At 43.7% G+C, this 14,704-nt stretch overlaps 1 protein-coding gene across 4 annotated transcripts in view; it reads left to right on the top strand.

Moving 5' to 3' along the window:
• The window catches only part of FRMD4B (FERM domain containing 4B), a 372,987-nt gene that overhangs the window by 302,137 nt on the left and 56,146 nt on the right, over positions 1-14,704 (top strand). The window lies entirely within an intron of this gene.

The raw sequence follows: 14,704 nt of genomic DNA, 5'->3' as shown, positions 1-14,704 counted from the left end.
GTGTGTGTGTTTGAGACAGAGTCTTGCTCTGTCGCCCAGGCTGGAGTGCAAGTGGCATGATATCGGCTCACTGCAACCTCCGCCTCCTGGGTTCAAGCGATTCTCCTGCCTCAGCCTCCTGAATAGCTGGGATTACAGGCACGCACCACCACACCTGGCTAATTTTTTGTATTTTTAGTAGAGACAAGGTTTCACCATGTTGGCCAGGCTGGTCTCGAACTCCTGAGGCAATCCACCCGCCTCAGCTTCCCAAAGTGCTGGGATTACAGGCGTGAGCCACCACGCCTGGACATGTTTATGTTGTACGGCCAATCTCCAGAACTTTTTCATCTTGGAAAAACAGAAACTCTGCACCCATTAAACAGCTCCCCATTCACTCCTCCCGCAGTCCATGGCCACCACCATTCTGCTTTCTGTCTCTATGAATTTAACAGGAGAGAAATAAAATATTTTTATTCTAAATATTTGTAGATTTTCATGTTAACCTGCTTCCCAACCTAAGTCATTCTTATGGATGATATTTCTTCTACCCATTATTAAGAGAGTTAAAGGTTCAAAGTAGACATGATCGGAGTCCTCAGGGAGCTGGCTGACGTTTAGAAAAATCTTTCATCACATTTTCATTCTCATTAGGAATTCCTTAGACCTAAAAACAGATAGCTTGACAGTTGATCCCCATCAAGCATGCAGATGGGCAGAGTAATTGTCCCCTGTTACAAGTTAGGCCACAGACAAAAATGTAATGACAAAGGAATTCTAGCTGAGAGGACACTGCACTTCCCAGAACACAAGCAGGTTTCCTGCTACAGGATGCATCTTTGGTAGAATGCTGAGAAAATAAAAGGCTGACACCATTCCTGTGGATCAGTCACGATGTTGGAAAAGTGAGTTTCTAGGCTGAACTTCCACTGGTTGCCAATAGACTCTGTCAAACCAAGCCCCAAACTGCTCACAACTCGGAACTTGACAAGTTACTTTCAAAATTCTTTTCCCAGGCAGTTTATTATAAACCCTTAGAGTTGCCAGATTTAGCAAATAAAAATATAGGATGCCCAGTTAAATTGGAATTTCAGATGAACAACGAGCAATTTTTTAGTATAAGTATGTCCAATATATTAAATCTGCCAACTCTAACCTAGATCACCCCTTTAGGATTCTTCTCAATAGTAATAATCTACCACCAGCCTGGGCAGAGAGTGGTAGGAATAAAGTGTTTGGTAAAATCTTTGGTTTATTATGCTACCTTCAGAAAGGAAGGAACATTTTTGTTGTTGTTGTTTTGAGGCAGGATTTTTCTCTGTTATCCTGGCTGGAGTGCAGTGGCATGATCATGGATCACTGCAGATCATGTGCCCCCTGGGCATAAGTGATCTTCCCATGTCAGCCTCCCGAGTAGCTGGGACTACAGGTGTGTACCCCACGTCTGGCTAATTTTTGTATTTTCCATAGAGATGAGATTTCACCGTGTTGCCTAGGCTGATCTCAAATTCCTGGGCTCAAGCAGTTTGCCCACCTCAGTCTCCAAAAGTGCCTGGATTACAGGCGTGAGCTACCACACCTGGCCAGGAAGGAACATATTTATTGAACATAGGCAAGTGCCTTCATTGCATTCTATTGTAATATACCCAAGAATCCTATGCAGCAGGTCACTATTCGTATTTTTATAATATGGAAACGCAGGCTCACAAAGGTTAGTATATCTAAGACCACAAAACTCCTAGGAACAGGGAGACCTGGGACTGAATGCAGTTCTAAAGGCCAAACCTTATTACTGCAAATCATAGGCCTAGAGCTGATTGGTTGGTTGGTATTTTTGATTTTTTCCTAGGTATGTACTGGCTGCCTGTGTACCAGCTCTAGTAAAATGATGGGCAGCTAGGTGATCTTTCTAAATCTCAGTTTCCTTATCTGTAAATTAGAGCACCAACATCTTGGGTGCTATGAAGACTAAATGAGTTTGTGTAAGTAAAATGCATCCTAGGCACTTGTCACACACAGCAAGTGCCTAGGATGGCCACCTTAAGAGCCCAAAGTGGATGGGTGCTGTGGCTCACGCCTGTAATCCTGGCACTTTAGGAGGCCAACACCAGCCAATTGCCTGAGCTCAGGAGTTTGAGGCCAACCTGGGCAACATGGTGAAACCCTGTCTCTAGTAAAAATACCAAAAATTAGCCGAGCATGGTGGTGTGTGCCTGTAATCCCAGCTACTCAGGAGGCTGAGGCAGGAGAATCACTTGAACCCAGGAGGCAGAGGTTGCAGTCAGCCGAGATCGCGCCACTGCACTCCAGCCTGGATGACAGAGCGAGACTCTGTCTCAGTAAATGAATACATAAATAAAAGCCCAAAGAATATCTTTTATCATCCTATGAAAGAGGAGCTGAGAGGTCTGAGGAAGCTGGGGACCACAGATGGTGCAGAAATGCATGCTCGCACCTGAACCCCCGTGAAGGCGCTAGAAATGCATGAAGCCTAGAAATGCGTGCTCACACCTAAACCCCCATGAAGGCCTTCTTTGCATGCTCACACCTGTAGCCCTGTGAAGGAGCTTCTTAGGATGAAGGATGGGCCAACAACTTCCCACCTCTCACAGAAACAGTGGGAGGCATCCCTAGATTTGGCCAGAGGCCAGGAGAAAGGCTTATATAATTCTTTCAGTTCTCACTTTTCACTCTATAAATAGCTGCAACCTGACTTGGTTTAAGGTCTGATCAAGAAAGGTTTAAATCAAGAAAGGTTTAAAGGTAGGGAGGAAATTCCAAAAATGAAAGACCCTGTGGCTTAGGAGGGGAGGAGAGCAAGGGCTGGCACAGCCAGCTGGGTGTTTCCTTTCCCAGCCCCTCCCTCCTCTTCCGTTCCTCCCTAGCTTTCCAATTCTCTCCTCTTCCTCTTCCTCCTCTTGTGCTCCGGCCTGCAGTTGTCCAGAGAACAAACCTCTGGTCCTTTAGATCTGTTGCCACCTACTGTGGGAACTTTGGTAAGTTTTCAACTTTCAGTGGGTCTTGTTTCTCTCATCTGTGCATTTAGGGGTTGGACCAAATGAATTCACCTCGCTTACCTGGCTAGGTGGAGCTGCTCTCTTTTAAGTTTAGTCTGGATGGGTAGAAAGTGAAAAGGGCGTTTTCTTTTAGCTGTTATGCAGTTAGCTCAGTCTGTAATCAGTTTTTCGGAACTAATTTGCAATAATCAGGAGTGGCATTAGGCATTGAGTGAACTTGAGCTCTAGCTTTCTGCCTTTGCATATGATTGACTGTGAATGAAAGTGTCAGCTTGTTTTTTCTTTTCTTCATCCCATCCCAGGCCTTAGTATCCCCTAACAGTAACAGAGATAACTCATCCAGGGTAGAGATCTTACTCTGAGCTTTTTGAATCAGTATAAAAAGTAGGGCTTCAGGAATACCTTGTGTGGTTTAAGGAGCTTTAATTGATATATTGGACTTCTCACCTGTAGCAGTTTGCAACTCCCTGTTTTAAGGTTCTGCCGAAAATGACTGGAGTCTGGTTTTGCAGCTCATGTAAAAGTGTTTTTTAAAAACTAAATTTGGGGCCGGGCATGGTGGCTCATGCCTGTAATCCCAGCACTTTGGGAGGCCAAGGCGGGCAGATCATTTGAGGTCAGGAGTTCCAGACCAGCCTGGCCAACATGGTGAAACTCCATCTCTACCAAACATATAAAAATTACCCGGGCATCGTGGCAGGCGCCTATAGTCCCAGCTACTCGGGAGGCTGAAGCAGGAGGATCTGTTGAACCCAGGAGGCGGAGCTTGCAGTGAGCCGAGATTGTGCCACTGCACTCCAGCCTGGGCAACAGAGCGAGACTCCATCTCGAAAAAAACAAAACAAAACAAAACAATAACGACAACAACAAAACCCTAAATTTGGTGTCCTCACTACTAAGGGACAACTAGGCTATGGTTTTTGTTTGGTTTGTTCTGGTTTGGTGTGGTTCAAGAAACACTGCTAACACATTAAGTCTTGTTATCTATGTTCAGATCCTTGATGTGGTTAATCCAGTTTGATCTAGTTTAAAAAGGCAGACTGTCATCACCTAAGCAATACATATTTTGGTGGAATTAATCAGTGGCTACCATAATGATAAATGCTGAAGCCTCAAAGTTAAAATCTTTCCTCTGCTCCTTTCCTATTTCCTGTCCCCTCTTCCTAGAATCCTGGAAGAGTAAGGCAAAGTTGTTAAAGCACAGGTTTGGAGTCGTATTTGCTTTGTGAGTTTAAATTGCTTAATCTCCCTTAACTCTTTGTTTTCACATCCGTGAAATAGGGACACTGATGTTAATAGCATAATGTGCCTGTAGAGAAAGGGGTTAGCCCACTCTCTGCCACCTGGTAATACCCAGTGAGAGAGCTGTTGTCCCTTAGAAGTATTTCTTTCTTTTTTCTTTTCTTTTTTTTAATTTGATATGGAGTCTTGCTCTGTTGTCCAGGCTGGAGTACAGTGGCATGGTCTGGGCTGGAGTACAGTGGCATGGTCTGGGCTCTTTGCAACCTCCGCCTCCCAGGCTCAAGCGATTCTTCTGCGTCAGCCTCCTGAGTAGCTGGGATTAAAGGCACCCGCCACCACACCCAGGTGATTTTTGTATTTTTAGTAGAGACAGGGTTTCACCTCAAAGCCAGGCTGGTCTTGAACTCCTGACCTCAGGTGATCCACCCACCTCTGCCTCCCAAAGTGCTGGAGTTACAGGCATGAGCCACTGTGCCTGGCCCTTTAGAAGTATTTCTTTTGGGGGATTAGATGACAGCACTCATGTTTTGTCACTGCTAGGTCAGGTCACTTGCTAGAGTTTCCTAAAACAAACCTCCTGAGCTGTCCACCCAAAAGCTTTGCTCAGGCTCCCTGACCATCTCTACAATTTAAGGAGTTGATTACGGTCTCTTTCTTGAAAATATTATTATTATTATTTGAGACAGGGTCTCGCTCTGTCACCCAGGCTGGAGTGCAGTGGCATGAGATTGGCTCACTGCAACCTCTGCCTCCTGGGTTCAAGCAATTCTCCTGCCTCAGCCTCCTGAGTAGCTGGGACTACAGGCACACACCACCACACCCGGCTAATTTTTTGTATTTTTAGTAGAGGTGGGGTTTCACCATGTTGGCCAGGCTGGTCTGGAACTCTTGACCTCAAGTGATCCGCCCACCTCAGCCTCCCAAAGTGCTGGGATTACAGGCATGAGCCACCACACCTAGCCAAAATCTCTGTTTTATGTTGTGTTTATCCTATTGCAGTGGTTCTTAAGCCGTTTGTTAAAAGCAGATTGCTGAGCCCCACCCTCAGCCTTTCCGATCCAGTAGGTCTGGGGTGGAGCCTGAGATTTGCCTTTCCAGAAAGTCGTCCGATAATGTTGATGCTGCCGGTCAGGGTACGAGGGTACAATGATAATCACTGTTTTCTTTTGTTTGTCACCTTTAATATTGCTTTACCTAGGAATCAGTAGAGAGAAACTTACCGTTAGAAATTTCTAGTTGTTAAGTCCAGCAGATAATAAGCTGAATTCATCATTGAAGGCCAGGTTCTACAAATAACTGAAAGAAACATGATATTCTTTTTCAATAAAGGGCAATTTGAAGGCAAGCTAGCCAGTGAAAAGCTATTAAACTGCTAATCACCCAGGTCTTGGTCAGTGCCAGTAGATTAGTTGAGGAAATTGGTGTTTGTTAATAGTAACCAAGATCCTTTTTAATAATTACTTGTTTATGCAATCTGTCATCCTTCAATAGAAGATCCAGCTCAAATGGTTTGATTGATAGTTAAGTTGGCACCTGTTACACCTATTTAACAGACATTTAATGCACTTTTTTTTTTTTTTTTTTTTTTTTTTTTGAGACAGGGTCTCACTCTGTCACCCAGGCTGGAGGGCAGTGGCATGATCTCAGCTCACTGCAGCCTTCACCTCCCAGTTCAAGCAATTCTCCTGCCTCAGCCTCCTGAGTAACTGGGACTACACGCATGCGCCACCAGGCCCAGCTAATTTTTGTATTTTAAGTAGAGACGGAGTTTCACCATTTGGCCACGCTGGTCTGGAACTCCTGACCTCAAGTAATCTGCTCGCCCCAGCCTCCCTAAATGTTGGGATTACAGACATGAGCTACTAGGCCCGGCCTAAATAAACTTTTGTAGCTGCTATGATCACTAATCCTGTCCCATTTGTTCAGTGTAGTTCAGAACCTTGATGGGTCATCACAGGTTTCTAGTAAGCATAGACAAAGAAATGACTTCTCATCAAGGCCTATACAAGGCAACACCAGAAGACTGGCAAATGTTTCCAATTAGCTCCATTCCTAATAACAGTAAATCTTTGGTTTGCGTGGGACACAGTACTAAATAGAGTTCTCAGCTGTGATGACTTGCCCAAATCCTGGGAGGCCCCTGTCATGATCTTTTAATTTCTCATGATATATAAGCTGTATGGTACATATACACTTAATAACAGGCTTTAGACTTTACTGAGTGTTCAAATAGGCACTTAACTATGGCATTTTTACATCCACATAGACATTTTCTGAAATAAGGATTTTGAGTTACAATTATGTGTGGGTGAAAAAAGAACTCCAGACCCAAGTTAATCCTTTTTTTTTTTTTTTTTTTTTTTTGAGACAGGGTCTCACTCTATCACCCAGGCTGGAGTGCAGTAGGCGATCGTGGCTCATTGCAGCCTCGACCTCCCGGCCTCAGGTGATTCTCCCACCTCATCCTTCCAAGTAGCTGGGACTACAGGCCTGTGACACCCCACCCAACTAATTTTTCTGTATTGTTCATAGGGACGAGGTTTCACCATGTTGGCCAGGCTGGTCTCGAACTCCTGGGCTCAAGTGATCCATCTCGCCTCCCAAAGTGCTGGGATTACAGGTGTAAGCCACTGCACCCAGCCCCAAGTTAACTTTCTAAACAGCTTAGGTTTAGAAAGTGAAGCTTCTGTAGCTGTTTCCATTTGGATATTATATTTAATATACATTTTTTATGCACCTTTGGTTTGGGTTTCAGGTAAGGAAGTGCTTTGCTTGGAGAAGAAAAGTGAAATGCGGAGCTGGTGTGGTGGTTCATGCCTGTAATCCGAGTACTTTGAGAAGCCAAGATGGGAGGATCACTTGAGCCCAAGGGTTAGAAACCTGCCTGGGCAACAAAGGGAGACCTCATCCCTACCAAAAAAACAAAAACAAAAAACAAAAGTGAAATTTGCAACTTTGGGGCTTGGGCATTTTTTTTTTTAAGCTGTTCTACAAATGGAGGATGCCCCCACACCAAGCATAGACAGCAAGGGTCTTAGTTTTCTCTAGGAAGTACTAGCATGCCCAGTGTGCTAACTGCCTGCACTCCCTTCTACGCCAGTCTCTGATAGCAGGTGGCTGATTGTTGCTGTGTGCAAGCCCACAATTAGCCACAAGCAGGTGCACCCATTTGCTGGGGGTGGCTTTTTCCACACAAGTGCTCCAGCACACACAAAGAGTAGCCTCAGTTTTGCCAGCCATGTGGCTTTCTCAAAAATGAGTGGGGTTGGCACATTCCGTCAGGGTACTTGGGGCCAGTAAAGAAAAACAGGCTGTGAAAGGGGGCTTCAGAATGACCAAAGGAATTGTTGCCTGAGAGATAGTTGTAGTAGCTAAATAGAGGGTCATGGGCAGCTTCCTTCTGGAAAGTTATCGAAATAGGAATCTGGAATGCCTAAGGGAAGAGTTCAGCCTAGATAATCAGATAAAATGCAAGCATGTTCTTCATTGTGACATCTGAATTCCTGCTGAAATTATGGAGAGAAGCAATTTCTGGTTTGGTCACTGAGAAGTAGCAAGTGATGTAGATTTATGGGCATTCTCTCTGGCTAGGACCCGGAGAAACCAGTCCCTCATGGCAATTCTGGTCAAGTGCATCTTTAAAATAACATATCCGTTGCCATTAGGGTCAGGAATGTCCAGTCAGTTTGAGTGTATTTATTGCTGGTGAAAGGCAGAGACATCCCGATTGAGGCTTGTTCACCTCCCCTACTACTTTAGGGCCCTCCCTCTGAACTCTGAGGTTGATCCTGACTCATAAATCATGCCTCCTGCCCAGCCGGCCAGGGAGGGGCCTTCTGTGCAGAAGCCAGACCTGGCTGCTCCTACAAGCTCCATAGATCCCTTGCAGCCTCAGGCTCCCAGACAAATTCCCCAGGAGGGTGAACAAATAAGCACTCAGCTACTGCCAGTCCACTCAAACGTGAAATCCTGTTTGATCCTAAACTCTGAAAATGATCGAGCTTAACCTTCTATAATAATATGCCAGTGTTTCTAACACTCCAGTGGATTCATTTTTGGTTTAGTAGGTTCTAACCTCTTACGTTACCATTGCAGCACCTCCCCATAACAGGGCAGTGAGCTTGAACTTCCGCTTTCCCCACATCCACTCAACTGGCCATACTTGATTCCATTTTTGTTGTGAATTATATCACATAGAATAATGCGTAAAACATGTATATTGATATAAAGAACAAATTAGAAGGATGCAGCTGGGCCGGGCACAGTGGCTCACGCCTGTAATCCCAGCACTTTGGGAGGTGGAGGCGGGCAGATCACCTGAGGTCACGAGTTCAAGAACAGCCTGGCCAACATGGCGAAACCCCGTCTCTACTAAAAATACAAAAATTAGCTGGGCATGGTAGCACATACCTGTAGTCCCACCTACTGGGAGGGCTGAGGAAGGAGAATCGTTTAAACCCAAGAGGCGGAGGTTGCAGTTAGCCAAGATAGTGCCACTGCAGTCCAGCCTGGGTGACAGAGTCTCGGAGAAAAAAAAAAGGAGAAAAAAAGGATGCAGCAATACAACCACAGCCAGTGAGGAATGTTGCCAGGACCCCAGAAGCCTCCTGCCCCCCATTGTATATTGTACTTTCCTACCTCCAATAAAATTCCCTCTTTCCTCATGGGCATTCTGACTCTATGGTAAATATTTTCTTGTCTTTGTTTTGTTAAGCCTATAGCACCCAGTATTTCCGGGCTGTCTCCCATCCAAGAACTAACCAGCCCCAACCTTACTTAGCTTCCTAGATGAGATGAGATCGGGTGCTTGTCTTTCCTCATAGTTTTATCACCTATGTGTGATTCTTTCTAGTTTCATTTTGTTTGTTTTGGACCTTTTATGTACTTGAAGTAGTAATTGTGTTTCTTATTTGGGGTCTTGTATCTTTGCTCAATATGTGTGACATTCATGATGTGTGTAGCTATTGTCTGTTTTCTTTGCTGCATGGTATTCTATTACATGAATACATTACAGTTTAAGCATTTATACTGTTATGGGATATTTGAGTTGTTCTTTTGTGTGAACAATGTTAGTGTAAATTTTTTTTTTTTTTTGAGGCAGAGTCTTGCTCTGTTGCCCAGGCTGGGGTGCGATGATGCGATCTCAACTCACTGCAACCTCCGCCTGCCGGGTTCAAGCGATTCTCCTGCCTCAACCTCCCAAGTAGCTGGGATTACAGGTGCCCACCACTATGCCTGGCTAATTTTTATATATTTTTTAATAGAGGTGGGGTTTCACCGTGTTGGTCAGACTGGTCTCAAACTCCTGACCTCAGGTGATCCACCCACCTCGGCCTCCCAAAGTGCTGGAATTACATGTGTGAGCCACCACGCCTGGCCCTAAATCTTACTCTTGTATATAAGTTTCTCTAGGGAATATACCTAGCAGAGGATTACTGGGTTATAGGGTATGCAAATTTCCAAAATGATTGTACCGATTGACACTCTTACTAGTAATGGATGAGAGTTCCTATTGCACTTCATCTCCATATAAACTAGATCTTGTTGGAGTTTTAAAGTTTGATAGTCGCCGGACGCGGTGGCTCATGCCTGTAATCCCAGCACTTTGGGAGGCCGAGGCAGGTGGATCACAAGGTCAGGAGTTCAAGATCAGCCTGGCCAACTTGGTGAAACCCCATCTCTACTAAAAATACAAAAAAATTAGCCAGGCGTGTCGGAGGGCGCCTGTAATCCCAGCTACTCGGGAAGCTGAGGCAGAGAATTGCTTGAACCTGGGAGGCAGAGGTTGCAGTGAGCCAGCATCGCGCCACTGCACTCCAGCCTGGGTGACAGAGCGAGACTCCATATAAAAAAAAAAAAAAAAGAAGTGGCCGGGCACGGTGGCTTACGCCTGTAATCCCAGCACTTTGGGAGGCCGAGGCGAGTGGATCACGAGGTCAGGAGATCGAGACCATCCTGGCTAACACAGTGAAACCCGTCTCTACTAAAAATATAAAAAATTAGCTGGGCGTAGTGGCGGGCACCTGTAGTCCCAGCTACTCGGGAGGCTGAGGCAGGAGAATGGCGTGAACCCCGGAGGTGGAGCTTGCAGTGAGCCGAGATTGCGCCACTGCATTCCAGCCTGGGTGACAGAGCCAGACTCCGTCTCAAAAAAAAAAAAAAAAAAAAAAAAGTTTGATAGTCTGGCCGGGTGCGGTCTATCTCTTGATCATGAGGTCAAGAGATAGAGACCTTCCTGGCCAACATGGTGAAACCCTGTCTCTACTGAAAATACAAAAAGTAGCTGGGCATGGTGGCGTACACCTGTAGTCCCAGCTACTCCGGAGGCTGAGGCAGGAGAATCACTTGAACCCGGGTCCTTGTTTAGGACCAAACAAGATCGCACGACTGCACTGCAGCCTGGTGACAGAGTGAGACTCCGTTGTGTACTGGTAATTAATTGAGGATTTAATTTGCATTTCCTTGATAACTTATGAAGATGAACACTTTTTTCTGTTGGCCATTTGGAATTCTACTTCTATACACGGCTTGTTGAAGAGTTTAACCCATTTTTCTGCCAAGCTATCTGTGTCAGTCATCTTTCGATTATTCTGCTGGCTTTCTCTTTTAGTGTTATAGTCACGTCCACAGCTCAACCACTTCAAATATCGGTGATGGCTTGGTGGAAAATTCCTATATTAAACAGGTTCTTATAGGAAAGTGATGTTATATATTCACAAGGGATATTTTGCAATAGTACAAATGACCAGATTTGGAGGATTAACAGGAGCCTTTTCTAACGTGAAGAAATAAGGCCATGTTCTTCCCTGAGAATGTAATTTTGGGGGGCTGGCCATGGTGGCTCGTGTCTGTAATCCCAGCACTTTGGGAAGCTAAGGCAGGAGGATTGCTGGAGGCCAGGAGTTTGAGATCAGCCAGGTCAACATAGTGAGACCTCATCTCTATGAAAAATTAAAAAATTAGCCAGACATGGTGGCACGCAGCTGTGATTCTAGCTACTTGGGAGGCTGAGGGGGGAGGATCACTTGAGCCCTGGAGGTTGAGGCTGCAGTGAGCCATGATTGAGCCACTGCACTCCAGCCTGGGCAACAGAACAAGACCCAGCCTCAAAAAAAAAACAAAAAACAAAAAAACGTGATTTTGAGGGATAGTCAAGATTCCACAAGTAGCGAGACAAGTAATTTGCCTAAATTACTTGTCTCCTTTAATCAATCACAATTGACAATTTGCAGTTAGCAAATTATCTGATTATCTGAAACTAGAAACCAAGAAACTGAGAAGGCATCTTCTCTCCATTCTTTTTTTTTTTTTTTTAAATAAGAGAGTCTCACTCTGTTGCCCAGGCTGTAATATATTGGTGCAATCATAACTCACTAGAGCCTTGAACTCCTGGACTCCAGTGGTCCACTTCAGCCTCCCAAGTAGCTGAAACCACAGGCACATGCCATGACACCTGGCTAATTTTTAAAAAATTTCTTGTAGAAACAAGGTCTCACTGTGTTGCCCAGGTCGGTCTCCAACTCCTGGGCTCAAGAGATCCTCCCAGCTCAGTCTCCCAAAGTGTTGGGATTATAGGCATGAGCCACCATGCCCAGCGAGCTCTGACTTATGTGAAGAGAAATTAACTAAAGTTTTGATCTCTATCACACACAGTCAAATCTGTATCTTATATGAAACATGGGCAATGTTCTCCTCTCTTCAGAGTTCACACCATATCTCAGTGTCCCCAGGTCTGATGGTGAGTTTGACTTACGTTTCTCAGCTCGCTTACCCAGTTGATTTTCTAATGCCTGTCTCACTTGGCCCCAAGATATTTGCATCTGAGATGTCTAATATTCAGAGTAACATAAGAGAAAAATTCTGTAAGTCTAAAAGATATGCTTTGTAGAGTATTAGGGTAGAATTTTCAGCATTCTTATCATTGAAGGCAGGGTTTCTCAATCTCAGCACTATTGACATTTTGGGCAGGATCATCCTTTGTTGTTGAGGGCTGTCCTGTGCAATATAGGAACTACCCAGTAGAAGCCAGTAACACCTCCTTCCTCAGTTGTGACTATCAAAAATGCTTTCAAACATTGCTAAACGTCCCCTGAGGGGCAAAATTGCCCACGTTGATAATCACTAATCTAAAGTATATTTCTTTCTTCTTTTTTCTTAATAAACATTTTTTGGAGCAGTTTTAGATTTACAGAAGAACTGAATGAAAGTACAGAGAGTTCTTTTATACCCCCTCTCCCCACCCCCACTGTTTCCCCTATTATTAACATCTTGCATTAGTGTGGTACATTTGTTGCAAAAGTCTATAGTCAAATTAGGGTTCACTCTGTGTTGTACAGTTCTACAGGTTTTGTCAAATGCATAATGTCATATATCCACCATTACAGTATCATACAGAATAGTTTCAGTGCCCTAAAAATCTTCTGTGCTCCATCTTTTTAAGAATACTTTTTTTCTTTCTTTCTTTCTTTTTCTTTTCTTTTTTTTTTTGAGACAAAGTCTCACTCTTGTCCCCCAGGCTGGAGTGCAATGGCGCGATCTCTGCTCACTGCAACTTCCGCCTCCTGGGTTCAAGTGATTCTCCTGCCTCAGCCTCCTGAGTAGCTGGGATTACAGGTGTCTGCCACCACAGCCAGCTAATTTTTGTATTTTTAGTAGAGACGGGGTTTCACATGTTGGTCAGGCTGGTCTTGAACTCCTGACCTCAGGTGATCCCCCTGCTTTGGCCTCCCAAAGCGCTGGGATTATAGGCTAAGCCACTGCACCCGGTTAAGAATACTTTTTTTCAAGGTATTCTAAACTCTCCTTAAAATGATCCTAATCCACTTCCCTATTAACGCACATTTTACTTGCTTCTCAGTGATTGATTAGTACTCAAAAAAAGGTCTTAATGAATGAATATTCATCATTATCTCAGATACTGGCTCATGATTAACCTGTAGTAATTTATTGATTTATTCAGCCAGAATTTCTAAACAAATAACATCTTATAACTGGAGTAGATTCTGATTGTGTATAGTTCAAATTACTCTTGAAAATCGCTGGGAAAATGATATGCTGAAGACTAAACTTCATCTTTCAATAAATCCAACACAGGTGGTATTTTTCTCCAGTTGAAACACACAGCTATTTCTTTAGGCACTAGATATAAAGATTGCTTGAGTTTAGCAGACATGTATTAAATGCCTGAATGCTGGAAAAATCTCAGTGTCGTGAGATACTTGTGCTTTGAGGGACATAGGACTAAGGACAACAGCTTCAAGTCACCTGTTTTGTACTTACTCTCAACCATGAGCTTATTGAATGGAATGACAGATATAATTTCTCCCTCACTTCTTTCCCTATTCTCCTTTCCCTTTTGGCTGACTGCATTTGTATGAGTTAAAAACAATTCTATCATATGACACTCGTTCTACATATTTTTGTTAACGGAATAAATAAATTTATGATAAATAGCAACTTCTGATCTAGTGAGGTCTCCATTGCCACAGAATTAACTGTAATCCAAGTAAGTGAATGCTAGGCTGGGTTCTTGAAACATAGCCTGTGGTTCACCTGGATCCAGAAATAACAACATGCATGTGGTCGATGGGGATGATTTCATAACACGATGTTGTCCTGAATTTATCATTTTTGAATATATGCATGCATTTGCCCTTCATTAAAAAAACTCACAATTTAGAAGTAAAGGTATCTGACAGTTTTAGGTTTGAAAAAAAACAAAAAGTAAATGTGGTATGCCAGACAGAACATAAGAGAGATTATTAAGAAAAATAAATATACTGGGAGTTGACAGTTGACCTTTAATATGAATGAATTGGATTGTGGTATATTTTGATTTTCAGGAAGCACAAACCAGTTTCCCAAGATTGTCAGTGTGGTTAAGCCATAACTCTCAGATTTCAAATGAATAGAGAGATTTATTCTTACGTAAGAACAGGAGCCAAGTGACTTTTTATTTCCTGTAGTAATTTGGAAAGCTAGATCTTTCACCTGTAGGAAAGGCCACAACCCTGGCTTTGAAATGTAATAGCAACAAGGAATGGTTCAGTGTTTGGCCCTCCAGCTGGGGGGCTCGTCTACTTAAATAGATAATAGTATCTACTGCATGGGAATGCTTGTGGTGAGCCTTACATGAGGTAAATAATGCCCAAGAAGTGTGTTGCATGGTATCTGGCACTTGGGAGCCTTTCATCGAAGAGTAGCTAGTGGTAAAGATAGGAAGAAGTGGAAGGTAGGAAGAGTTAGCATTATGCTGTTTGATGAACACCAGTTTCATCAGAATTTTGAGTAGCTACCCTCTAATAGGCTTTAGATAATCATGTTCATTTCCTCATAGATTATGTCCTTAAATACTCAGAGTATTTTCTCTCATAACCAACTATGACTGGGTAGTATTACGTGTTCTCCCTCTTTTTTTTTTTTTTTTTTTTTTTTTTTGAGACGGAGTCTTGCTCTGTCGCCAAGGC

The sequence above is a fragment of the Pan paniscus genome, chromosome 2, assembly GCF_029289425.2.
Source record: "Pan paniscus chromosome 2, NHGRI_mPanPan1-v2.0_pri, whole genome shotgun sequence".
Lineage (NCBI taxonomy): Eukaryota > Metazoa > Chordata > Mammalia > Primates > Hominidae > Pan > Pan paniscus.
Note: the sequence above shows the minus strand (reverse complement) of the source record. Positions and strands in the feature narration are given on the sequence as shown.